We start from the raw sequence: 27,254 nt of genomic DNA, 5'->3' as shown, positions 1-27,254 counted from the left end.
GCTGTGCCACCTTGACCAAGTCACAGACCCTCTCTGAGCCTCCATTTTCTCAGCATCAAAGAGAACAATTAGTGCTTGCCTAGGGCTGGGGGTCAAGGAGGAATGTGGAGTGACTGTTAATGAGTATGGGGTTTCTTTCTGGAGTGGTGGAAATAGTCTAAAATTAGATAGATGGTGATCACACGATATTGGTAATATACTAAAAAACCACTGAATTGTACACTTGGCATGTAAACTATAGCTCAGAGAAGTGGATTATAAGAAAGTGGGGATGAAATGGGAGGAAGAAAAACAGCATTTACTACACAGAGTGGTGGTATAGGGCACAGCACATAGCTTGGCACAGAGTAAACGCTCAGTAAGCACTAGTGAGCAGAGACGAACACGGACCCGGCCGGATGGGCTGGCATCCTGGGCCCTGGGCTGGGTGCCCACAGATGTCTCCCTGGGTCCCCAGTGCTGGGCCAGCAGGTCGTTAGGCAAGCTGAGCTGCCCCCCATATGTGGATGGGGTCCCGGGTGGCTGTTCCCTGGCAGGGATGGGAGAGGGCATGGCCCTCCTCCCGCCTCTGTGCCTGGGTCCCTGGAGAGGGGGTTGCCCACCGTGGCAGGCAGACTCTGCCGTTCGCTCCCCTCGTCTCCCAGAGCACTCATCTTTTCCATGTGCAGCAGACCGTGAATTCACCTTCATACTAGTTACAGGGTTATTTAGCTTCTCCTGACACTGACAATCACCAAACTTTAATTCGATGCTTGGCTTCTCCCTGCTGTGCCCTCTGCCCACCCCCAAAATCCCTGGGAGAGGGTGGGAAGGACCTAATCCGGCCCCCTGTTGCCAAAGCTTGCCCTTCGGAGTGATGGAGTGACGGCAGGAGGGGGTGCTGGGAAGGAGAAGATGATGGGCAGAGGGTGGGGGCGGGGTGGGGGGGGACAGCGCGGGAGAGAGGAAGTACATCAGGGCTAAGGGGAGCTTCCGTCCCGCTCCTCCGGCCTGACACTAATGTATTCAACCCGGCGTCCAGCCTATTGTGAATGAAGATTCGGCTGACCAGGCTTTGGGTCTGAGGGCTGGCAGCCCCAGCCAGGACCTACAAGGCCGGGGCTCGCTGAGCTCCCAGGACCAGGCAGCCGGCACGGACTGGCTCCTTTGCCTGATTGCTGGACCAGGAGGTGCCCGTCCGAGAACCCACCTGAGGGAGCCCGTTCTCACTAACCTGAGAAGCCAGCTTTCGTTTTCTCCTGCCTCCCCCATGCCAGGTCTCCTGTGAGGCTCAGCCAGCCTGCCTTGCAGAGGCTCCTCTCTGGCTTATTGCTCTGCTGCCTGTATCCCCTCCCTCTGCCTCCTGAAGTGGTCACCATCATCTTTCCCCAAAGCCTCCGAGGCAAGCAAAGGAGTGACGGTTTGCTCTGAGATCCATCTGGTGGAACCAGGGGTCTCTCTTACTCCCCAAATCCAAGCTGGCCCCGTCAGCCACTCCTTAATGAGAGTCCCAGGAGCAAACAGCCGAGCCGAGAGGATCCTCCAAGACCAGAGGCCCGGTGAAGGACCCAGGCCAGGAGGCTAGGAGAAGCAGAGGCAGAGCAGGGGCAGAGCTGGGAGGAGGGGAGGTGCAGGGAACTCCCTGGGGGGATGGGGGGGTCCAAGCTGTGTCTGCTTCCACCCACCCTCATTCCCCTGCCCCACTCCTGCTGAGGCGGGGGGAAGTGGCCGTGGTGGCTGGGGCAAGAGAGATGTCACCAGGCCAATGGCAGAGAAGGGAGAAGGGGCTTGTTGACTGCAAACTGTCCATTATGGCTCAGATTATAAGCATATTGCGCAGGGCTCTCTGCACGATGCCGAGGAATCCAATACGCTGAAAGGTTAATGCAATCAATTAGGGTGACAAGGAAGTAAAGTAAAGCCTTCGGAGTAGATGAAAAGGAGAGAGAGAGAGAGGGAGGGGGAGAGAGCGTGTGCGCGCCGTGGAGTTGGGGGTGGCAGTATGGGTGGTGGGAAGGCCAGGAGGAAGAGAAACTAGTGGGATGCTGGGAGGGGGACACAGATACACAAAAGGCCAGGAGCCCAAGGAAAGAGGGCAGTAAGAGAGCCGGCAGCAGAAGCAGCAGGAGTGGGAGCCAGTGGACACAGATCTGGCCTCAGACCTCCAACTGCTGCCCAGCTTCGTCTTCCCTCCCCCTCCCCCGGCCTCCCTCCCCCGCCAGCTCCTCTAGAGCTTGGAGCCGGGCTCCCAGATCAGCTCCCGGCACCAGTAACAAGTCAGAGCTGCCTTGGTCCCTGCCCCTATACGGAGCAAGGGCCCACCACGTAACTTCCGGGGTCTTCTCAACTGGAACTACAGCCTAGTTCCCACCTCCCCCAGAACGGCCCACGTTCAAACTCAGACTCTTCCCTTGGCCTGCATCACTCCCAGCAGCACCCACAAACACAACCTTCATGACTCTCCCCCGAGCACCTAGTTCCTACTTGCAACAGCCTGGGAAGCAGAGAGCATGGTGCAGGATGCCGTTTGAGAGAGAGCGGTGCCCAGGGAACTTATGCGATTTCCCAGAGCCCTGCAGCAGAGGACCCTGCACTGACCTGAGAACCCCAATGCCCCTCAGCCCACCACCCGTGGGGCATTTCCTTCCATGGCGCCCACTGGAGTGAGGAGACTCTCGTTCACCAAGAAGTCAGGCTCACAAGTCCCTGGGCAGGGGTGGGGAACCCCTTAGAATCTGCCCAGGGATGGCTAGGGCTCTGGGAGGTGAAAAGCTATGAAGGAAGGAGGAAATGTGAGTTTTTCCTACCTGTCAGGCCCCAGGCCAGACACCTTTGACCACATTAACTCACTATTCCCAGTAACTCTGTCTGCAGAAGTAGCTGTTCTGGGGGTGCCTGGGTGGCTCAGTGGGTTAAGTACCCAACTCTTCATTTCGGCTCAGGTCATCCTCTCAGCGTCCTGAGATCCAGCCCCGAGTCAGGCTCTGCACTCAGCAGGAGTCTGCTTGGGATTCTCTCTCTCTCCCTCTCCCTCTGCTCCTCCCCCTACCCATCCCTCCCACAGGCACACTCCCTCAAATAAATAAATCTTAAAAAAAAAAAAAAAAGTAGCTATTCTGCTCACTTTACAGAAGAGGAAACTGGATGTGAGAGCTTAGTAAAGGCTAAAGGCTATGCAGGGCTCCTGGGATGGGATGCCAAGCTCTCAGGAAATGGTGGCTGGGAAGGGAAGGCAAGCCTGGACTTCTAGGTGGGTGGGACTGAGCAGAGAACAAGACCCTGAGGAGGGCAGAGAGAGAGAGGGCGGGCCCCTAACAGACCAGATCTGCAAATAGCCCGCAGCCCCTCAGAGCAATCCCATGAAAGACAAGAGCACAGGGCAGATGACAGTCAACACTGGACATACTTAATGCCAGGAAAATACACTTAAAAATGGTTACAATGGCAATTTTCATGTTAGATATATTTTGTCACTTAAAAAAAAAGAGCAGAGGTCAGGAGATAGCAAACTTTTGCTAAAGGGTTAGAGAGTAAATATTTAGGCTTTGTGGGCTAAACATTCTCTGTTGTAGCTGCTCAGCTCTGCCACTGTAGAGTAAGCCAAAGCCACCGTGGATATGCAAATGAGTGGGCGTGGCTATGTTCCAATAAAACTTTATTTACAAAAACAGGCAGTGGGCCTCCAGAAAATAGGATGCCATCCCACTGCCTGGGGACAGGAGTATCCAATCTAGACCTTGCCGAGAAATGGAGGGAAGGGCTGGGCAAAGGCCTCAGGTGGAAGTCAGGCTCTCATGACCGGCAGAGAATAGATAAAAAGAAGGGAAAGAACAAGCACTGATACGGGGGGACTAGATGTCCCAGAACCGGCCCCGGCACCTAGCCTGCCAAGAAGCCCTTCACTTTGCTTCCGATTCTCATGGATGATACGAAGGGGCAGATGGTGGTGACTCGGAGCCTCAACATTCTAGGAGTCTTGACCGCCACCAGAGAGGTGTTACGCTGTGGCTAAGAGGGGATGGGAGTGGGCAGCAGTGGGCCAGGATGGCCAGAAGGGACGCCAGGGGAGAGGGAGGCAAGGAGAGAGGCCCGGGGAGTGGAGCTGTAACCAGGGTGGAGCTGGCGGCAAAGGGAGGAATCTACGGGCCCCAGCGAGAGCGCAGGGCGCGGGCCGGGCCTGCCCTACACCGGCCGCCTCTGATCACGTTTTCAGGGCCACTGCCCGCAGGCACAGACAATGCTGGGGGAGCCTTTGAAGTCCGAAAGGGATGCCGCGGTGGGAGCAGCACGAATCTCCTCCCTGCCCCCCATCCTCCCCGGGGGAGGGGGCCGGCAGGACAAAACCCGGAGCCGGTCACAGCCAGGCCCAAAACGCGGGAGACAAAGGGAAAACAAACAGGTTTGGAGCCAGGCGCACGGTGCCCTGTCTGTCCCCCGCCCCGCCGAGCGAGGATGATGGATGGCTGCAGCCAGCCAGCTCGCCCGCCGGGCAGGTCCCGCTATTTACATAACACTGGCGTTCCACCGGTCACCTCTGACACCGCGCTGCCTGGGGCCGAGGCCTGGTGGCCCCCGACGTTCCTCGAGCCACTTGGGGACTGCGACAGCCTGTGGAGGCCCAGCCAGACCGGGGAAGCCCCGGGCTTGGGAAGGGCAGGTCAGCAGCCTGATCGGGGCTCCTCCCTACCAGCCACTCATGGAGGGGGGCGGAGGCCACGGGCCGGGTAGCTCCTAGGAGAGAGGCAGGGCTGGAGTTCTAGGGCTTTCAAGTCCACGAGGCTCCCCAAGAGCCACAAGCAGAGCTTCCAGGGACAGCCAGCAGCTGCTGCCACAGCGGGCAGACAGCACTGCAGAGAACTGGGGATGGCACCAATGGGCGGCCAAACCCTGGCACCAGGGATGCCTCTGCCCCACACCACCTCGGACACATTCCATGCCCACAGTCCACAGCCCACATGCCCCCCTGGCCCATTCCCAGCCCAAGAGCCAATCTGACATGTTCCTACTGGGGCCATCTTTTCTGGCCAGGTTCCAATGGGCAGTGTAGCTCCAATCCCCACTCTCCATCTTCCCAGTACCCCCGGGTGCTCCACGCGACTGGACCCAGCCCAGAGTGACACCTGTATCAGGTCACCAGTGAAGGGGGGAGGACACAAGGAACAGGGAGGGGTCTCAGGCTTACCTCGTAACGGGTCCTAGAGGCTCCTCTTTCAGAGTAGGGGCGTCACTTCATCCTGGGGAGGGAGAGAGAAGATCCCTGTTAGTCTTTCATTTCATTTCATTCATTTTCTTTCATTTCATTTCATTTCATTTCAGGCAGGATGCCCACAATTTCCCAGCGCATGCCCTCCAGCCTGCTCTGTGCCCAAGGGCTCCCTGCCACCTATGGGCCAAGGGGCTAATGCTCCAGGACCGGCGAAGGGGGTCAAAAATGGATTTTGGCTCACTTAAGTATATGGCAACCAAATTTTGAAAAAGTTCAGGAAGCATTAGGAGCCGATGCCAGGAGAAATAGGGTACTCGGGACACCCCTAACCAAAGAGAGAACAGCCAGACCCTACTGCACACGCATCTGCAGAGGCGGAGATAGCAGTGTGTGTATGGGGGGGGGGGGGGCTGCAGTGGCTAAACCGAGGGGCCTGGGGACCACAGAGCACAGCAGTGCCCATTCCTTCATTCTCTTCCCCAGCCCCTGGGAATAAAAATGACAGATGCCAAGCTGTTCACTACAGTAAGTGGGAGACAGAGGGGCAAGGGTGGACCAGGGCCCATGGCACCAAGAAGCCTCACCTCCCAGAAACAGGCTATGACAGCACCTTCTACCCTGAGGTCCTACCAAGGAGACACAACAACCCACGCTAGGGGCCCACGTAGGGAAGTGGACACGGTCCAACAACGTAGAGGATCTTTAGCCAACATATAACTCAGCCAAGCTTGCTAGGCTCAGACCTTCCTGCCCAGAGCTTGAGTTTGGGAGACAGACTCCTGATATGGATAGAAAACCCAAGGAGCCCTCAGTCCCCCACCCGGACTCCCACCTCCACCCCCCCTGCCCCGGGGCCTCAGAACCCTAACCCACACTCGGCAACAGTTTTCTGTTTATTACGTTTTTTCCTCCCCACTCCCTCATTCGTGGCTTATCAATGATGCAAGAGGAATAACACCAATTTCCTTAGGCTGTGTAATCCCCAAATCAGATTGGGGGGATTGCAAGAGGTGAGGTGACCTTGTACGGGGCTCCCAGAATGCCACCCAGTCCTGCGGCCCTCCCTCTCTTGCCCAGGACATATTTAGACAGATAATGCTAATTGTACTTGACAAGTCCTCCTAAGGAGGCTGGGTCTTCTGCCGGGTTTTGTAGCCTTTGTTGGGCTGCCTGGGCAGAGGTGCTTACCTGGGCAGAGCCCACCCTGCCAGGCCCAGGGCTCTGAGGGACGTTGGGCAGTTGGGGAGGCTGCTCCCCCTGCCCCCTGAGGGGTGCCTCCTAGGCCCACCTGACCCTGAGGGTGAGAGGCTGGGGGTCAAGCAGAGGGCTGGGCTGACTGAGACAGGGGGCAGTAGAGAGGAAGGGGGAGGCTTGTGAGGTGGGAGAGTGCCTGTGGAAGTGCCAAAGAGGAAGAGGCCAGAGAGGGGAGCTGGGGGACACGGAGGCTGAGCAGGGCAGGGCTGCAGGGCAGGGGCTGGAGAGCGCAGTCTCCGCTGAGAGGTGCTGGGCAGGCCTGGCAGAACCCGGCTGCGCGTCCATCCCATGTTCGCTGCCTGAGATCTCTCCGGGCGCCCTGGCCAGCCTCCCTTGAACCCCCAAAGCCCCCCAACCCCGTAACTCCAGTATCTCCCTTCCACCACCTTTTTCTCCCCTCCCATCCTCCCCTGCAACTGTGCATTTATTAATTCATGAGGCACTAATTAGTTCTTTGTTTAATTTTGTGTTAAACAGACTGACCGGAATGATAACGACTTGCAGCACGGTGTTGCCGTCCCCAACCGCCCCCGTTTTCTGACAACAAGGGAGCGAGGGAGGCCGGAGCGCTGAACCCAAATCCCTCAGCAGTTGCACTTCATTAAGTCAAAATGTGACAAGAAGCTTAGAGAGCAACTTGCAGATCCAATCGCACACAACAATCGCAGGAAACTTTGCGGGAGTTGGCCCCGGTGGAGGAGGGAGGGGGAGGGGCAGGGATGCTGGCCGAGGGGCCGGCCCTAGGTGGCGCCTCTCACAGGCCCCTGGGGCAGGTGGCCTGCCACACAGGAGCAGGGAGGTCAGCTGGGTGCATTCTGGAACCCCAGTGGGAGCCCGAGAAGTCCAGCTTTGCCTCTCTTTTCTTCCCGCCTGGGGCATCTTCTGTCTCTCTCTGCCCCCCACTGTCCCTGACGTCTGGTCTGGCCTGTGTGAGCTAGTGGCCGGGCACACCCAGGGCCCCACAGAGGACTAGAAGAGCTGCTGGGGCTCAGGAAGGGCTTCTTCAAGGCCAGGGGACAGATACAGAGGGGGAAAACACAGAGGAGAGCAGGCGCCCCCACATTTGGCTAAGAAAGAGAAGTAACGTGCTCAGGGATCATGGCCGACGTGTCTTTTCTCTGCCAGCTGTCCAGCCACCTCCCCACTGGCCCATTCACCCATCCGACGGTCTTCATCCTAAGTACTCTGACCAGGAAACTGAGGACCGAAAGGTTGTATTCTGTGCCGAGGCGCACAGCAAATCGGATACAGAACCAGGTCCTGGAGCTTCCAGACTGGAGGCAGGCAGCTGAGCTAAGCAGGCCAACAGCCCAATGACCGGCTCCCTCCTGTCCACGTGAAAAAGCAGAAGCTTGGCCCCAGAGGTGTCAAGCCGCTAAGCCCATTGGCCCATGGCGTGAGTGAGGATGGGTGGGATCGCAATCAAGCCAGCCCTGCCCCAGTCTGAAGGCAGGGCCCCTGCCCTCCTTTTATACCTGGCCCTAATTTCCACAGATGTGGACGATGTCTTCTGTGAATGAGAACATGGGAGGGGTGCGAGGAGGAGAAGAAGAACAGAAGTGCACAGAGAAAGTTGCCACTTATGTGCCTTGTGTGCCAAGAGTCTATTGCCTTCTTCCCATCGGCCACTGCGCCTGCCAGGTGTGGCCCGACCCTCGCTGTGAGAGCTGTCTTTCGGAGGCCCACCCAGCCGGCCCACGGGCCCCCCAGCTCAGCCTGGCCTGCCTTCGCCCAGCCAGTGCCGGAGTGCAGTGGTCTCTCCCCGAGCCTGGCAGCCCTGGGCTGGCTTCTGTTAATTTGCTGTCAGGCTGCCTAAGCAAACCAATTAAAACTAATCATTAATTATAAAAGAGAGCGAGAAGAGTAGAAGAAAGAGGAAAAGGTGAATGTCTGAGGTGGGAAGGAGGAAGAGGGAACTGGGAAGGAGAGGGGGAGACCCCCTGAGGGCCAGCGGGGAGCTCTGGGAGGGGGGGTGGTGGGCCGGGGAATGGGATGCTCGCTGGAGGCTCCTCCAGGCACAAGGAGGGTTGGGGTGGAAGGAGGGCTGGATGGAGGCCAGAGGGGCTGCCATGGGTGAGAGGGTGGAGGGACAGGCTGGGAGAGGAGGGAAGGGGCAGAGGGAAGGGTGAAGAAGCTGCTGTGCCAGGCATACCGGGACCTGAAGAGGCCTCATCCAGCTGCAGTCCCTTCTGGCTGGAGCCACCGACTATCATGGACTTGCCTTCGGAGTGTCTCGCCCACGGCTCCCCAGCCCCATATTTATGAGGCTCAGCTGATTATGCAGCACCAGGCCAGGCTCCTCGGCCCTGCCGCCCCTACCTGCTCCCCAACCCTCTCAGGCCACGGAGGCTCGGGGCAGCTGTCGGCCGCCCATCTACCCCCCAGTGCTGTCCCCTGCCCCTCCCCCACCCTCACACACACCCTCTCCACGGCCCTTTCACAGGGGCTGAGGCCATGTCAGCCGGCAGCTTGGGGAGGGGGGCAGCTCAGACAACAAGGGGCAGTGTCATGGAAACGGGCACTTTCCCCGAGAAATATTCTGTTTGGCCTCCTTCCTGCATTGAGGAGCTGTCAGGAGCCTGAGTGAGAGCCACACCACCCCGGGACCAGGCGTGACAAAACCTATTTTCTGCCTCAAATTTGATTGATTAAAAAACTTTTTAGGAAAACCATGTTAAAAGAGTGAAAGAGAGAGAGAGAGAGGGAGAGAGAGAGAGAGAGGGAAGGGAGGGAGGAAGGGAGGGAGGGAGGAATAGAGGGGGAAGAAAGAAAGAATAGAAAGTTCTGCCAGGGGAGCAGGGCCAGGGAGAGAGAGGCTGCAGGCAGGCAGGGGCTGAGCAGTTAGCCGGCAGACGCCCCAGGGCATGTGTGTCACTAGGACAGCCACAGACGAACCAGGCAAGACGGAAAGGTCAAAGGAAGCCCGACTTTTACACAGTGGTTAGCGGGACAAAGAGGGGTCCAATGGCTCTGCATAATCCAGCAGGTGCCTGTCTCCTCTTAGGGAAAGGGACCTAACACCTCAAGGCAGGCAGGGGGCAGGTGGGGCGGGCGCCCAGCACCAGGAATCCGAGCAGGTCCCTGGATTGGCTCTGGGGGGCGGGGGTGGGGGCTGGTTTCCAAACACAGTCTGGGCTGGAATTTGGCCAGAATCCTGAAAAATCTGTACAGGGTCAACAGGGAGAGAGGGTCTAGTCGTTTGGGGGCAGGAAAGGGGTTTGCCCACCTTGTTCTGTCAAGTCCTGGCTCAGGAAATGTGTTCAATAAATACATAAATGAAAAAGCAGGGAAGTACTCAGCTGACTCCCACCAGCCCCGGGGCCTCTCACTCGCCCTCTCTGCCTTAGACATTCCCTGCCCAGGCCTTGGCCCCTTTGCCGGATGCTGCCCTGAAAGGTCCCCATTCCTGGCTTGCCCTCTCTCTTCTTCCTGTCTCAGAAACTGAGACCAGCCCTGCCGGGACTCAGCCTGTGATGGGAGGCCCTGCCTTACCCTCTCAGGCTTCCAGAAGAGGAGTCGGCCTCCCCACCCCTCCTGAGACCCCACAGGAGGAAGAAACTCTTCCATTTCGTGAAAGCCCTGTCTGACCATTCAAGGCAGAAGTGCCTGAGACCTTCCTGGTGGGGCCCATCCTCTCCCTAGTAAGAGGGATCCAGGTCGGCGGCTGGGTTTGCTCTCTCCCCTATCTGACAGCCTTGAAGGTCAAGACGAGGAGTCATTCTGGCCAGAGTGTCAGCAAGAAGGTTTCCTGGGAGGAGTGCTCGGCAGTGTCCAATCCAGTCTTTGCCACCTCGGAGCTCAATGAGGGTAAGGCAGTGCCTCCTTGGAAAGACGGTCCAATTCTGCCAGAGAGATGCACAGAAAGCCAACAGCTGCTCTGGGTGTCACCCAGCCCCTCTGCCAGGTAAATCGACCCTAGATCTCTTTCTGTCCCCCGCTCCACAGTGGGCTTAGGAATTCAGCGAGTGCATACTGTGTGCAGGGGCACGGTGCTAGGCATAAGGAAGAGAAACTGTCCAGCATGTGGGAGCAAGAGCAGAGTCAGGGAGGTGGGGCTGGAATCTTGCCTCTGTCACTTAGAACCACGGGATCTGGTAGGGCAGACTACTTAACCTTTTCCAGGCCTCAGTTTCCTTAATGGAAAAGTAGGAACAGAAGTCCCCACCTCAAAGGCAGTTGGTTCAGTGAGTCTTTCTTATCTACTACGTGCCGGATACTGTCCTAGGCCTAGAGGACTGTGGGAAACCAAAGACAGTTCTCACAGAGCTTCTACTCTCATGGTGGTGGCAAAGATTTGCTGAAATAATGCGCAACGCTATCATCTGACACACGGTAAGTGCTCAATATACATTTCCTGTTACTAACTTTCAGGGTCCCCGCCTTGAAGAAGCTGGGGGGAGATCCAGGTATATATCCAAAAGAATGGAAAACGGACCCAAATAAATGAACACGGATGTTCATAGATGCTCTCTTCACAAGAGCCAAAAGGTGAGCAGCAACCCAAATGTCCGTCAACGGATGGCTGGATAAACAAGATGAGGCAGAGCCACACAATGAAATATTAGTCAGCTGTAGAAAGGAATGAAGTTCTCATACACACTACAACATGGATGTGCCTCGAGAACATGCTAAGCGAGAGCAGCCAGATGCAAAGGGCACATATCGTACAATTCCACGTACACGGAATGTCCAGGACCGGCAAATCCATGGGCACAGAGGGCAGGTCAGTGGTTGTCAGGGGCAGGGCGAAGGGGGACTGGGGAGTGGCTGCTAACAGGCATAGAGTTTCTGTCCGGGGCGATGAAAAACTTTTGGAACTGGATGTTGGCAAGGGTTGCACAACATCATGAAGGTGCTTAATGCTACTAAATCGTAGAGTTTAAAATGACGACGATGGTAAATTTTAGGTGACGTGCATTTTACCACGAGGTAACGTAAGAAAGCTGAAGAAACAGTGGCAGCAGCAGCCCCAGCAGCTTGAGAAAGGGGAAAGATAGTCCCCACGTGGCAGCTCAGCATAGGTATTAGATAAGCCAAGCAAGGGGGTGGGAAGGTGAATCATCACAATTGCGGATGGGGCCCGTCCTCCTCGAGAATGGCGTGCACCCTGCCCAAGGAATTCCTAGGCCTCTGTGAGACGCGCTTTGTGACCGCCGAGGGAAAAAAGACAATATGGAAAGGCAAGGGTGGCTCCAGGGACGGGCCTCCCCGCAGCCTACGTCACTCAAGAGCCTAGGATTCCGTGATGCTACCATTCCCCTGCGCACACGCGGCGCATCCCGTCTAGTGTGTGGATCCCAACGAGCACGGCCCCGGCCATCCGTCTCCGCCAGGCTCCCCTGGTAACTTTTGCTGCTACTCAGCCACTTGGTGTGACAAGCTGTCCTCCGGGAGGGGAAGGAGGGTCTGGATCAAGGACTTCCCCACCCACAGGGCTCTGGGACCCCCTCCCAAAGTATGGGGTTCCACCTGGCAGGGAAAGCCTAGGATACCAGGAGAGCCAGGCCCTGGGGGCAGCCCCCCGAGCCCTCTCCCCGCCCTCCTGCCCACATCCTGAATGCGTGTGCACACAGAAACCCCTGCCTTGGCCCGGGAACTGTCAGGAGATCAACAAACAAAAGCTGCTTCTTGACAGGGAGTCATTTATATTTTAGCTTCGTTCCATTATCCTAACGAATCCTTCATCAGCAGATGCAATATTAACAGCAGAAAATCAGCTCATTACATCCGGGGGGAGTTCATCAAGACGGCAATCATGTATGCAGCTCCCCAAGCCTGCAAGCGGCCAGTGTGGCTGTTATTTATTTATTTTGTTAGTTATTTATTTAATTTGGGGGGTTCTTTCCACATAATTGCGCCGCATCTCAGATCTTTAATAAATAATTTGTAGGTCCTGAACTGCAGACAGCTTTGTTCTCTGCCATGAGAGCCTGCATTAGCCAAAATATTTACCAATATTTAGAAGTCATTAGAACCGGGAGGAAGTGGGGAGGGGTACTCTGTTCTTCCACAAACAGCCTGGTTTGGGGCTAAGGGGCTTGGTCCTTGCTCCGGTCCTCAGACCCCATCTCCTGGTCTGAGAGGAGCTGTTCTGGATGGGATGCTGCCGCAGGGCAGGCCCGAGTCACTTGCTTGGGCTCACTTGGTTTGAGCAGGGGGGTTTCCTGGGAGCTCTTAGACGCACAGGGCACAGATGTACTGCGGGCTGCTCACAGCTGATGGGGCTGGCTGCTGGAAAGGCCCTCCTTGGCGCAGGGGCGAGCACCTTCGCATGGCATGCCGCAGCATCCTGCAGGGAAGACACTCCCTGGGTCTGCCCAGTGCTGGGGAGCTCAGTGAGGGAAGCCTGACCCCTTCCTCTCAGCTTTCCAAGCCTATGCCTTCAACGTCAAAGGACAGGAAAGTTCAGTGGGTCCAGAAGGCAGACCCGTCCCATTTTACAGATGCGAAAACTGAGGTCCAACCAACTTAATTAAGCTCTCTTCCCAAGGCAGTTAAGCCCTCTTCCCACTAGGCAGAGGCACAGAACCTGGGTTTAGACTCAGAAGGGGCTCTGCTGCGCCTCCATTGTTTGTTTCTGCTGGGCCCAAGGCTTCCAACAACACAGCCCCGGCCTTCCGAAGGCTCCTGGCTCCAACCCACAAGGCTGAAGTGGCCAGTGGGCCTGATGGGCACCCCCCGCCACCACCCCTGGGCTGGCCATGCTTTCACAGGTTTTTCCCAGCGGGGGCTGGATTTCTGCCCAGCCAGGAATGTGCTCCCAGGATGTCAATTCTAATCTCCCCAGCGCTCTGACAGAATTAAGCTCCAGTTTGTCCGACAACATCCCAAAGTTTCAGAAATCCAGGGCAGACTCTCTAATCAGGCTGGAGGACAAAGGTCTGGCCTGACCCTGTCACTTCCATTTACTCCTCCTGTCTGTCTCCTGGCTGCGGCCTTTCCACAGCTTCCTCCACCCTCTGCCCTTCCCTGGCCAGCTCAGCCCCCACCCTCTCCTCAGAGCTCCCCTGTTTCTCCGCCCAGCATTTCCCCTCTCTGGCAGTCGGGCTAATCCTGGGGGCTCCACTATCTAAAGCTGAGGAATTCCTAGGAGACTGACCTGCCACGGCACTCCGCCTGGCTGGCCTCGCCTTGGCTAGGGCCCCCTCCGGGTCACTACCTCTAGAAAGCACACTGGCTCGGCTCCTCCTCGGCTCGGCTGGTTCTCAAACTCTGCTTACCCTTGCCTCTGGTCAACCTGACTTTGGGTTCCCTGCAACTGCTCCTGAAGCATCCTCTGGCCTCAGCCAGCCTCCACCCTGTTTGGAGGGCCCTGGAAAGCCTTAGCCCTTTAGTCATGTTTGGGGACAGCCATGTGGGCAGAGATGTTCCTGCCTCAACCAACCCCTGAGGCACCAAGAGGGACACTGAGTAGAGGAAAGTAGCAGTAGCAGCCCTGGACCTGGGATAGCCAGGGCCCGTGGTAACCACCCCTAGCCCTTGGCTCTGCCAGGCCGTGGTGTCACTAGAAAGGGGTGAGGGGCCCGGGAGCTAGGGCGCTGGGCTAGCCGGGCAGAGGACAGCCCCCAGGAAGTTGGAGAAACAGAGGTGCCTCCTTTTCTACTACACACAGCACCCAACTCGCTCCCCTTCCACGTGGCTCTCATCTGGACCCAGAGAGGTGGTACCTGCCTCCGTTTCTGGAAGAAATCAGAAGAGGCACAACTTCACAGCACATGCAAAGAGGCGTTGTGGGGACCGCGGCTGAAATTCGGTCTGCTTACATCAAAAGGTGCATCGGGAGCCGAGGGCAAAGGGAGGAGCAGGGACAGTCAAGAGGAGTACTGGGTGCTGCTGCCCTTGAGCCTGTGCACTGGCCAGAAAGCCAGATCAGGGAGGGGCTCCCCAAGAGAAAGGGGCAAGAAGCAGCATCCAGGGTGCAGAGAGAAGGCTTGAGGAGGAAGAAACAGAAACAGAAATGCCATTCGGTCCTTTTGCTGACCCTCCAGGAGGTATAGAAATCTAGAGTGGCCAGGATAGGGGGCTCCCCCAGAGCCACCCAACTGGCAGAGAGCTCGGAATGTCCTGGAATGTCGCAGTAGGCGGAGCCTGCCAAAGCACCTCCAGCTTCCTCCTGTGACCTGGGCAGAGACTTGACCTCCCCTACCCTGCTTCTTTGGCCGCACTTTGCTTTACGGAGGGGGGACCCCGTTTCTCAGAGTTGCAACTCCCCATGCCTGACGGTCTCTCCTGCATTCTGCCAAACACGTCCCCCTCCCGACGCTCCCTGCCTTCACCGGCTCAGCCAGCCGGGTGGCCTGGAGGATTCACCTTGAGATTGAGGAGGGCTGGTACGGCAGAGGGATAGGAGGAGCAGATAAAAGCGGCCAAGGAGAATGAAAGGTCTCTTTCACCAGCTCTTTCCCTGGAAGAATGAAGATATTTCTTGTATTTTTTGCTGAAAACCAGAAAAATCTACAAAGGCCACCAGTGGAGAATGGAAGAATGCCCGCCTGTTAGCACTTTCGAGAAAGCACCTGTATTCCCACTGCACCCATCACCACTCTCACCCCCTGCAACTCCACAACCCCCAAAACTTCCAAGTTTGCTTCTCTGCCCTTCCGCCTGCCTTGCCTTTTCTCCCTTGCTGTGCTGGGTGTTGGTGAGATGTTGGGTTTTTTCTTTTTTGCAATTTATCAGCAGATTGTGTGGAGCTGAGTGGTGTGAGCCTCACCCTGCTAAATAAAGCTTTGGTATTTCTGATAAAGCCATCAAATTCCTTATCACACTGACACAAAGTGCATTTAAAGAGACAGACACCCTGTCCCTCCCGCCCCACCAGCCCCTGCCCCCTCCACTCAGTTCAGATTTCCAGCTGCTCAGGCTCTTCTGGATCAGACACCAAATACAGCTCCTGAGGATGGCGGGGGGACAGGGGGAGAGGGGACAGGGTGGAAGCCAAGGGGTCACCTGCCCTCTCCAACTCTCACCCACCCGTGTCAGGGCTGCCGGCACCCAGACCACGGACCCCGGTCCACAGGGAGGGGCATATGTACTTCCTGCCCCAACGCTGGAAGCAGAAGGAAGCTATCAATAGAAATGTCCTACAACAGGGGATGTCCTCATAAACAGAACAATCCTGTGTTGGGACAACAGCCGGCAGCTGGAGGAAGAGCTCCTGGTGAGCTGCTGGACCAGCAAGGCTGCTCAGTTGCTGTGAACATGTCCGGTCACCTCGGCCACAGCAGTACCAAAGGGGGTGCCCTGGGTGCACCAAAGCGGGGTGCCCTAGCTGTGGCACTGCCCAAAGGGGGGTGCCCTGGGAGTACCAAAGGGGGGTGCCCTGGCCATGGCAGGACGAAAGCAGGGTGTCCCGGCCATAGCACTGCCAAAGGGGGGGGGTGCCCTGGTCATGGCAGTGACAAAGGGGGGTAAAAGGAAGACCGAGAGGGGCCGCTGGGGCCCACTCAACACGGGGCCGACCTGCGTTCACATCAGGCTTGACTCCTCACCCTGCCCCATGAGGTGGGGTCAGATGAGGAAACCGAAGGTGGCCCAAGGCCACAGAGCCAGTGGCAGGCCCCAGTGGGGGCTCCAGCCCAGGCTGGCCAACAGCTCTGTGGAGTGAAAGACCCTCTTCCCCTAATTGATTTGCCAAGCTCACGTCCACCTCCTCATTTATGATCCCACGAAGACAGGCATTCCTGTGTCCCAGGCCCCCCGCCCCTCCACCTCCCCGGCCCTAGCTCGGCAGCCCAGGCCCTGCGCCCACACACAGCCTGTTGGTTTGAGGAATCAAATTTATTATTTTTAATTATTTTGATTTATCAAAGCAGCAGCTACAATCATATTAAACCAACTTGGCTGCTTGGCATTTAACAGATACAGCTGCTGTAGGACTCCCCCAGACTCCATAAAACACCCGGCCTATCCACAGCCTCCTCAAGCAGAGCACCCAAGGCCCCTTCTCCAAGAACCCCAAATTTGAGGACCACTAGGCACCCCCACCTGCCCTGCCAGAAGCACATGCTGACAAAGTTGCTGAGGGCCAGACAGGACAAGGAACAAACTGGGCAAAGGTGCCAGGTCTTTGGGAAATGATCACATCCATCCCCCAGCCAGGGAGGCCCTTCCAGAGTCCTGACCCCCTGGGGAGTAGGCAGTAGACCCAAGCACATGCCCCCTGAGCTGGCCTTTGTGGGGGCCTGCCCTATCCCAGGCCTGTGTCTAGGCACTCAACAGAGATGAACCAAATTACCCCTCAGACCCTGCCCATGGGAGGAATGATTGGCCCCTTTTTGCAAGGGAAGAAATCCTGCCCAAGGTGCATGCTCATAAAAACAGCCAGGTCAGAGTCCAAACTGATTCATTTTGAATGAAAAGCCCCGGTTCTTTCTACCATACCTCCCTGCCTCCCCCTCAGACCCAGAAGCAGTGTTCCTGCCCAAGTGCCCTGGCTAGCGGAGGAAGGTGGCAAAAGCGAAAGAACCCTGAAGTTCAAGGTGATGGCCCAAGGCCGCACACACCGAACATTCAGAATCTGGGTGCTTCGGAGAAGGGGGTCCCTGAGAAGCAGCACTGTGGGGCAGGCAACACCAACCCAACAGCCTTCCACCTGACGCTCGGGCCCACTGCAGGGCACAAGGATAGGCTGGCCCGCCTTTCAGTTGGGGTGGGGGGAGTTGCACAGGTGGGCGGCCTCACAGCTCAACCAGGGAGCTGTTGGCCATGCCCTCGGGGCCAGCCCAATCCCTAGGGAGCCCAGGAGCCCAGGGAACTGCATGGCACCAGCGGGGTGTGGGAACAGGTAAGTGGGCACTTCACAGTTCTAAGCAAAACCGCACACCAGGAGCGTGGGTAGGCCTGGAACAGACCCCTCTGGTTCAGGGGCCCACAGAACCCACAGGAGTCAGCCCCCTGCAAGTCTTGTGAACATGGGCAGGGCTTTCTCCGCGGGGTGAGGGGAGGCAGCAGTGCTGAGAGTCTCAACCCACGTCCTCCGATTTCATACGCGGACATGACAGTCAGCTGCCATCAAACCAGGAGCCAGACCCCACTGGTCCCCACGGCCCGGAGGCCCCACAGCCTTGGGTGAAGAGCGTGGCTGTGGCTGCATGTTCTGAACCCTGATGGCACCATGGGCACCTTATCCGGCCCCTCTGAGGTCAAGTTTCCTTATCTATCAAATGCATGCGCTGATAGTGCCTATCTCAGAGGGTGCGGTGAGGATTCGGGGAGACAGTGAGTGCCAAGCTTAGCCAAGTGTCTGCACATTTCCTATGTGCAAAAAGTGGTGGCAGTCATCCTTGTCGTTCTCATCATCATCATCATCATCATCATCATCATCATCACCTGAACACCTAACCAGGATAGGGCACAAAATCATCATCATCACTTAAACACCTAACCAGGATAGGGCACAAGGGATTGTGGCTTTAGGCCCAGTGAGGGCAGAGAGGCTGGGACGTAAGTTAGATGTTGCTGACCGGCCTCACGGCTGTGCTCCTCAAAGAATCCAGGGGAGGTCTGAAATGTCTAGAGGAGGCTGTCCCTGGTGCCTGCCCAGCACACTGGCATGAGCAGCCCACAAGGACCTAGAGTTAAAGGCAGGAGGGGGAAACCAGGATGACTTTTGGCAGTCACATTTGCCTATCAAAAACTCTACATTCACTCAGCTTTCCTGGGCAACTCATGCCCTAATATGGGCCCAGTGGCTTTCTGGGTTATTTCGAGTGCTTGTGATAATGACTCCAGGCTTTGCTTCTACTGCCCCCAGAAAACTTTCCATGTGGGGACAGGGAGGATGGTGGGTGCAGGGAAGCCCAAGGTCAGAGAGCATGCAGAAAGGGGGCACAGATGGGTAAGCCAAGGGGAAAGGAAGAGCAGGAGGCTGGAGGAGCGGGCTGACCCTGAGGTCAAGGTGGTGGGTGGGACAGAGAGCTGGGCAAAGCAAGCCAAGATCCCCAAGACACAGGTGGGCACTGAACCACTCCCCTTGCCCACTACTTCCTGCCCTTGCGAAATGCACCCAGAACAGCAGTCAGGATGGCACCCTGCCTCCTCGTCCACATCTCTGGTAGGAGTCCCCTTTGCACAGGGGCCAAGCCGGCCTCCTGGGCAACCCTGCGATTCCTTGGGGCCCCTGGGCTCCTGAATTAATTTACACATTAATGATCTTCTGCCCAAGCTTGGCCCATGGACTCCAGACTGCACAGGGTTAACTCAGACAGAGGGGCTGGCTTTGCCTTCACTCTACCTCAATTTCTACTGCACCCATCACCTACCTCCCCCACCCCCTGATCTTAGGAAAAAAAACCCATCAAAATAACTATTTTATGTCTCCAAATATGCAGATCATTTTCTTTAATGAAAGATGCTTGACGTCTCCGATCCAATTAATATGCAAATGCAGGAGAGGATTTATTTGTGACATTCTGTCTGGGTGAGAGAAAACAAAAAAGGCCTGTTAACCAAAACACTAATTGCTGTGACTGATTGTCACATATCATCATTTTCATAGGATCTCCTCCATTCCTAGCTCTCAGGGAGCTCGAAACCAGGACTTGTCCACGTAGGCATCCAGGAGAAGCAGGGCAAACCGGCTACCTGCCTGTGTGGCCCCTCCCCACCAGGCCTATGTCAGGGACCAACTGAGGGCAGATGCTCTGCCTGCTTCTGGTCCCCTGGGGCAGCCGCTGACCCTGATCTTCTACAGGACTTTGCAGGTGACTCTCCCTTCCTACGTGCACTTCATTCAGGCGCTGGCCCGCAAACCAGGGAGAGGGAGGCTGGGTTGTCTGTTGGGTCTGATAGGCTGGGGGAGGCCTCAGGCAGCACACTTTCCTGCCTCGCTCCCGGCCAGGTGCTTTTTTGCCTTCTGTTCCCCCCCTCTAGGAAGTGTTCAGAGGAACAAGAGGGACCTCTTTGGGTCCTCTAGGCGCCCACCCCTGACTCTCTTCCCTTGCTTCTCCAGATGTATCTCTCCCAGCACTTGTTGAGAGAAGACACCTAGGGAAACTGAAGCATGGTGTCCTCCCCTTAACACAGGGGGTCTATGGAAATGTTTGAGGATGGCTGGGCACGCACGCCGGCTAGGCAGAAACCTGCACGTCAGCCCCCTGGGGCGCTGAAGGGGGTGGGTTAGCTGCCACAGCCTAGGGACCCCTGAGCCACTTAGACCCCTCAGCAGGACCATGGGGCTTCCTTTTCCTTTAGGGGGAATGGGGAAGGGAATGAGTGTTGACAGGCATCCTTATTACCAAAGGCCAGGAGGAAACTGGAAAAGACGGTTTTTGCTCAATATACCAGGTGAAGACAAGAGGGTTCCAGGTGTGATGCAGTTCCAAACTCAAGGCCAAGAGGGAGAAGGAGATTCACCCAAGCACTCTTCTTTCCCACTCAAGGGGCCAGCGGACCAGGGAAGACTGGAGGGCACAGCCTTGGGGCTCAGGAGCTTGCAAGGCTGGTCTCTCACCATTTGGACTCAAACATTCTGGACCCTCAGAAGGCCTCTACTACCTTCCTGCCTCCTCCCTAGAACTCCCCCGAGTTCCCAAGGACATTGAAAATGGGGGGTTGGGGAGCCAGTGTTGGCAAGGCTGAAGAGCCACGAGGGTCCCTGAGCCCCGCTGTGGGTGCTGGGCACAGCTGAGGGCACAGTGAGGGACTCTGTCCTCATCCTGCAGGGCAAATCCCACTGAGGGCCAGTGAAGCAACCCCCACTTAGTGGGCACCAACGCAGATGCGCCTAGGGCTCTGAGGTTGTCCCCAGCGGGCCCGCGGTGGCGGTGGTAGGGACGTGGCTCCATCCCAGTTGACTCCCATCTCAGACGTGCCCCTCTCCTGTCCTGGCCCAGCTGCCCGCCTCTGGCAACTCCGACTCGGGCCTCCAGGAAAAGCCGGCGCCATGGCAGCACGGGGCAGACACTCTCCCCCCAGGAGGCCTGCCCCCGCACCCCAGGAACAGGCTCAACAGGATGCCGTGCGGGGGAGCTTGGAAGCCTTCCGGGAAGAGCGCAGCCCTGGCACCAGTCCCGCAGGGAAGGAGGTGAGCTGGGTCTGCCACTCTGTCTGCTGCTCACCTGACTCGCGCCCACGGCGGCTAAGCACCAATGGGGTGTGCGTGGGCGCAGACGGGAGGTGCACATCATGGCGCCAGGAGCCAAAGGGGGAAGGGCAGGCGGCTGGGGAGTGGCAGCAGGTTGGCTGGTCAGCTGAACAGGGCTCTGACTGTAAGCCCCCGGTGGGAAGGCCCCACCTGCCAGTGGGGAACCAGAGGAAGGGTCCTCCCGAACACTGAGCCTGGCTTTCTCCTGGCCGGAAGTGCCCACTTACCCCTTGGCCTAGTCTCCACCACCAGCTCGGTGAGAGGGGACAGGCCTTGTTCCTACTTTGCATGTGTCTACCCCACAGGCGCTCCCAGGCACAGCCTGTGGGGCACTGGGGTGCGGGGAACATCGATATGGTCTCCCGGTGCCGTGACTTAGAGTCCCTTTAAAACCAACCCATCTTTCCAGTAAACCATCCCATAAAACAAAGGAGTACGTGGCTGTGGCCCTGAGCAGTGTGTTAAAGCCAGACGCCTGCCCCTATCCCACTGTCTCATCCTTCCCCTGGTGCCCAGCCTGGGAGCAGAGCACGCCCAGCCGCAGATGACAGCCCGACCTATGGAAGGCCTGATGTCCAAGTTCAGGTCAAGATAGACCAGCTTCCTGGCACAGGGCAGAGAGGCCCTGCCCTTTGCAGGTGCCCTTGTCTGGGAAGGTCAAGACCCCAGGGCACCAGACTGGAAGCTCCCTCCATCCCTTAGTCTTCCTTGGCCCCATCTCCCATTTTTTCCCCCTGTGGTATGGGTCCAGAACCAGACACCTAGAAAACTTGTCTGATTGTTGCATTTCCCCCAAATTCCTTCCACAGCCTGGCTACTCCCACAGTCTGCTTTATGCCAGATGCCGCAGGTGGCCACCCCGTTCAGCATGGCCTCGGCTCCATGTACCTTTCTGCGGGACCTTGGGGTTCTCATCAAGTCCAAACCACATCAGACTGGGCCAACCCCAGGCTCACACCCAACCCTGGGGGTCTCCTACGGTCTCCCAGATCATTCAGGTTCTTGGTGGGGAAGAGACTAGAATCTGTTTCCCGAATCTGAGACCTAGGAGCTCTTTCACCATGGGTCACTTTCAGAGAGGTAGAAGCGTCCCCCCATCTTTGCTGAAAGGGGTAGAAGGTTAATGCCATACTAGCTTTAAAAATACCCCAGCATACAACCCACGGGGTTAGAGCAAAGGCCACGGTCAGAGCCGGACTATAAATAACCAGCAAATCATTTCCCAGAGCTGCGGCCCCCTCCCCAGCACCAAGAACCTTTCTGAGGAAATCAAAGTGAACACAACTGTTACCAAGTCACTACTAAAATATTTACCAGCCTGGCGAAGTGCCGAAGGTGCTTGGCACCGAGTGTTTGCTTATTTACAAGGCTGTTTTAAAGGGTAGAAAGCAAAATAAGGTAACCTGAGCTATTAAATGGAGGGGCCAGGTGGTACCCACCAGCTGTCAGATGTCCCAGGCACATGGGGGCTGGAGGAGCACTGGCAGAGTCCCCCAAAATGGGCCAGAAAAGCAAAGAGGCAGGCTTTGGAGCTCCAGAATAACCCAACCAGCAGAGGGGGCTCGGGGTTATAAGTTGGGGGGGTTTCTCCTTGGCCCCAAACACCAGCTAACACAAGCCCCCAACCTGCTCCTGGACTTCTGCATCCACACTCAGAGGGGCAACAGGGGTCACTGCCCTATCTCAAGGGGGGTACCCAGGCAAGGAGAGGGGAAGCAGAGGAAGGCAGGCAGTGGGGCCCCTAGAGGATGCCATAAGGGGACCCAGGGGGACCTGAGGAAGAGAATGTACTCAAGTGTTCTTGTCTTCCTCCTCTTCCTCTTTCTTTGAAGTTCCCTTGTGGTTTGAATTTCATTTTGATTTTCTCAACTTTGGCAGATTGGAGTTGAAATAACCTACAAATTACTTAATGTGTTGTAAATCTGGGGGAATTCAGGAGTAATGGGGACCACATGTTGGCCTGAAGGAAGCCCATGGAGGGCTGAGGGAAGGCGGCCCTCACAGACACACAGGTGGCTGTCCCAGGCAGGGACACTGGATGCCCGCGGTCCCCTAGAAGGAGGGGGTGTGGGCTCCCCTCGGGGTGGGGTAGCATTCCCTAGGGGGCCGGGGAGCTCCGGATGGACACAGAGAGAACATGTTAAGACGGCGGACTGACCAAGTCGCCGCCTGGGGCAGCCTGGTGACCGTGGACAGGGGGCAGCCAAGTAGGCCGTGTGCCAGGTGCCCGCCAGGCCCCTTGGCTTCACCAAAGCCGCTGTGCTGGCCCTGCTCCCCTCTGGCCTCCCGCTGCATGTGTGTGGCTGTCAGCTGAGCTCCCCCCACCCTCCACCCCCCCCCGCCCTCCCTCTTCAGCAGATTTCTCTCAAGTACTAAGCCATATGGTTCCAGTTAAGCTCCATATTTTTCCTTGTCGATTGAAGAGACACACTTTCCTCTTTGCCAGACAGTTTGCAGATTGCTCTGTTGGCTCAATTTCTTATTGGATTTCTCAAAAAACCTGACATTTTAAATTAATTTACAGCCACAACAAAAAGAGTTCAGAATTTTAATGGTGTTGTAAGTAATTTTTAGGTAATCCACTCCAGATTTTGATATTAACCTTTGAAACTGGAGTTCATTCAGCTACTATGTTACAATACCCAGTCAGATTCCAGGCCTGGGGGAGGCCAGGCTGGGGTAGAAGGCAGAAGCGGGGTTCTGGGGGAGCCCTTTTCTGCCAGGAAACCCCAGAGGGGTGGTGCCTGCGGAATCCTAGATCAGTGAGTGAGAGTGAGAGGGCACGGAGGGCATGGCAGGGGGTCTGTAAGGCAGTGGGGCAGGTGCTGGAGAGTAAATATGGGGGCAAGAGGACCTACTGAATATTCTAGAAGGATCAGCCAGACTCAGCAGGGGGCAGCATCCCCAGAATCCCTCAGCAGGAAGAGCACGGCTCCGGGTATGGGGTGTGCGGTATGAGAGAGGCTCCACCTCAGTGCACCAGGAAATAATAATGATAATAGTAATAATAATGGTGACAGCTAACATTTGCTGAGCTCGCTGTATGTCAGGCGGTGTATTAAGTGCTTCACCGGCTCTGGCTCATCCACTCCTCAAAACCACCTCTGGGGTAGCTACCGTCACTACTACTCCAGCTACAAACACCGATTGCCTCGTTAAGGTGTAGTGAGGGCTTACCGTATCCCAGGCAGGCCGAAGCCCTTTATACCCACTACCTCATTAAAGGATAACAGAAACCTGAGAAGGGAGATAGGCTATTCATATCCTCATTTTACTGAGGAGGCAATGAGACTCTGAGAGGTGAAGCCAGGCCTCCCGCGTTTGGCCGCTGCTGACCAATAGCCAGAGAGTTCTGGGACCCCCGCCCGTCCTGGCTGACCCCGCACCCTGGGGCTCCCTTCCCCCCATGCTACAGAACAGCGCCATCGTGCTCCTTCCAGCTGGGGCTAGAGCGAGGCGGCGAGGAGGTGTGGTCCTCCAGGCAGGCCAGGCTCGGGCCTGCCGGATGCCACCTCTTCCCCGTGCTGCTTCAGGCTCAGCCGAAGGCTGCACGCCAATCCGGACAGAGGAAACTCCAGGCATGGGAGAGGAGCCCTCGCCAACGTCTTTACTAGGCTCTGGCACTGAGCGGCCCCTGCCTGGATACGGTGCCAGCTTACTACACCAGCAGATTGTTCACATTCCTTCCCTGCAGGAGCTTCCCAGGGCACCCATGAAAAGAGATGCAAAGACAGAGCCCCGGCCAAGGCTGTTCCAGTCCCTGGAGGGTCCTCATGCCAGCAGTGAGCCAGGGCTCGGAAGGGAGGCCAAAGACAGGCTGGACAGGGCCTGCCCTGAAACCAGGGTGTCTTTCTTGGCCTTCTCCCTGTCTTGGGGGAAAATGGCTCAGGGTGGGAGTCAGCCCCTGCCAAGCCCACTGAGATGTCATGTAAATAGTGCTGTACGGGGCCTCAGGGAGCTTCCCGTCATCAAAGCTAGAGAAAGGAGAGAGTTGACGGCTGGGTGGGGGATGGGATGGAAAGGTTTTCACTTTACTGGCCCTGCGCGTGAACAGAGCCCCAGAGCACACGAGCGCGAGTGCGAAGGACCACGGACTGAAGTGCAGGCAGAGAGGGGAGCGAGCCAGGGTCAAGACCTACAACCTGTCAGGGAGGGCGGAGGGGGAAGCAAGAGGGCTGTGGGAGAACTGGGCAGAGGTAGCGGGTGGCCCATTGCAGTTCCAGGTCTGGGGGGAGCTGGGCCACCTGAGTGTCTTGTGGAGCACTGACTACGAAGCCGTGAGGCATACATATGCCTTCCAAGCCCAGCCCACTGCCCTCAGGATAGGAAGTGGCCCTGGGACCCCCTGCTCTAGCCAGGCCATCCATCCATCCATCCATCCATCCATTCATCCACCCACCCATCCACCCACCCATCCATCCATCCATCCACAACCATCAGCTGTTTGCTTATTCTGAGTGCCAGGTTTTTGCAAGGCTTTGGAAGTCCAGAAAAAAACTAGCCCCTTGGAAACCCACAGACTCAAGAACCTCAGCCCTTTTATCCTCAGGGACCTGGGGATTCTGCATGGCCTAACGGTGCCAAGCAAATGCAGACCTGATGCCCACTCTCTGACAGGCTCTGCCCTCTTGGGTCCCCTCCTCCCTCCCCTCAGACCCCAAGTTGGATTCCTAGACTCCAAGAAGGAGAAAAACCTCCCGAGGTGCTAGGAACCATGAACTTCTGACCTTCTACCACTTCCATGGAGAAGGCCTGGGCCCCCAATTTCGGGGTGGTCGGCAGCCCTGAGAGTGAAAGGCTGGGCCTTGAAGCTGGCCTTTGCCTACTTCCCGAGCACAGTTCTCAGAAGGGCCAGGCAGCAGCTGCCCGTGCCCAGACTGTGCAGACCTTGGAACCTGTGGAGCCCCTGGCTAGTGGCCAGACAGCATGTATGAGTATCAGGGGGTGAGGTGGGGGGGTTGAGAATTCAGGCTTTCCATGCCCCCGGCACCATGCCAACACGTGGAAGGTTGAACTCACCCCTGGCGGGATGCCACGTGCCCAAGGAGTGGGCATCTGCTGGCATGGCATCGTATGAAGAACTAGGGGTCTTACCACTGCCTGTCACTCCGGGCTTTCCCTGACACGTCACGGGGGTAGGTCTGCTCCTTCCCTGCATGGCACGGAGTACGGAGGCCCCCAAATGTCCCTTTGGCATCATGCCCACCACATACCATGGGCCATCCCCATTGGCACCCGGCCGCACATGGAAGAACTCAGACACTCTGCTGGACCCCAGCCAGGCTCAGAATGGTTCTCCCTGCTGGCTCGAGGCCATAAACGGGGCATCTCTGCGTTTGGGCCCATGGTACCATCTATTCACTACAGCGGGCCAGAGGACTGCCCTACCTCCCACTCTGTCCACAGACAACCATGTTGGTCATTTTATGGACCATGGGATAATGCCAGAAGCCTTTGTAAAATTAGTTGCAACATACGTACTATATGTAAAAATTAAAATGAATGTCCTTCCCCTGCGGTCATTAGGACAATCCCATCCAAATGATTAAATTTTCATTTGTGTTCTGATTGAGGGAGCAAACCCCAGAAACTTTCTGAATTGTTCCCTGCCCCTCCCCCCCCGCCCTCCCCGAGTTGTCTACTGGCCTCTCACTCTCTTTCCAAGTCTTTCTTTCTTGGCTTTTTTTTATTATTATTATTTTATTTTTTATTTCCCCCTCTTGGTCAGGTTAAAGCGCTCCTGAGGGGTGATTGACGGGGGTTGCCATGGAGACCCTGGCTTGAAAAAAAGCCTCGTTAGTTGCCAACTCTGTGTGTTGTTGTTTTACAACTGTGACCGACCGTCACATGAGAGGGGGGACAGCTGGGGGCCGGGCAGCACAAAGGGGAATGGCTTTTTAATGGAGTGCCTGGCCAGCGCTTGAAGACTCAATAAAGAGTTGCTGGTGAGTCCCCTCACTGGGCCTGGCCCAGCACACGGGAGCCGGAGGCCCTTTGTTCCTCAGGAGCTGGGATGGGAAAGTTGAGAAAACCAGCCACTGGGAGGTGAAAACAAGAGGCCTTCCGCCCCACCGCTCACAGGACAGCTATTTTCCCTCACTCTCAGGGTGCCGGGATCTAGGGGACAAAACCTAGTGTCTCGGACAGGCTGCCATGCTGGGGGAGGTGGCTGGGAGGCAGCTGGGGGAAGCCAAGTGGGGAAGCAGAGGGAGGAGAAGGGGGCGGCAGGCCTGCCTCTGGCTCCTGCATGCCCCCCCCCCTCCTGCCCAGCCCCCGGAGTGAAGGCAGGTGGCCGCTGGGAAACTGGGCCGCTGTGGGGGCGGGGACAGGGGGAGCCCAAGCTCAACACAGGCTGCTCCCTAATGGGAAGCCAGGGGGCTGCAGGAGGATTTTCTAGCGGAGGACGAGACCGTACTGGAGTGATTCAGGCCACGGCCAGGAGGGTGCCTGCGTCCACGGACACAGACCGCAGGGTGGTTCCCGTCCTACGCCCCAGGCCACCAGTGAGGACCTTCTCGCTGTCTCTCCCCACGGCGGCTCTCGAAGGGGGCCCTGTCCCCGGACAGAGGCCAGGGGGCCCAAGGGAGGGGCTGAATCCAGCCAAGATCTTAGCCTTTTCTGAGGGCAGAGACCAAGTGCCAGAGCGAAACACTTTTCTTCAGCCCTGACCAGAGAGAGAGACGGAGACAGCGAGAGAGGGAGACTGGGGTAGCTAAGGGCGGCGGTTCT

The 27,254-nt window shown here is 57.0% G+C and overlaps 1 protein-coding gene across 1 annotated transcript in view; it reads right to left on the bottom strand.

Moving 5' to 3' along the window:
• The window catches only part of CASZ1 (castor zinc finger 1), a 145,981-nt gene that overhangs the window by 61,229 nt on the left and 57,498 nt on the right, over positions 1-27,254 (bottom strand). The window contains exon 3 of the mRNA XM_064589940.1: positions 5,162-5,213. The gene's annotated coding sequence lies outside the window, so the exon portion shown is untranslated. The remainder of the gene's footprint in view (positions 1-5,161; positions 5,214-27,254) is intronic.

The sequence above is a fragment of the Mirounga angustirostris genome, unplaced genomic scaffold (assembly GCF_029215605.1).
Source record: "Mirounga angustirostris isolate CCGP_5_RB_7025 unplaced genomic scaffold, mMirAng1.0.hap1 SCAF_4, whole genome shotgun sequence".
Lineage (NCBI taxonomy): Eukaryota > Metazoa > Chordata > Mammalia > Carnivora > Phocidae > Mirounga > Mirounga angustirostris.
Note: the sequence above shows the minus strand (reverse complement) of the source record. Positions and strands in the feature narration are given on the sequence as shown.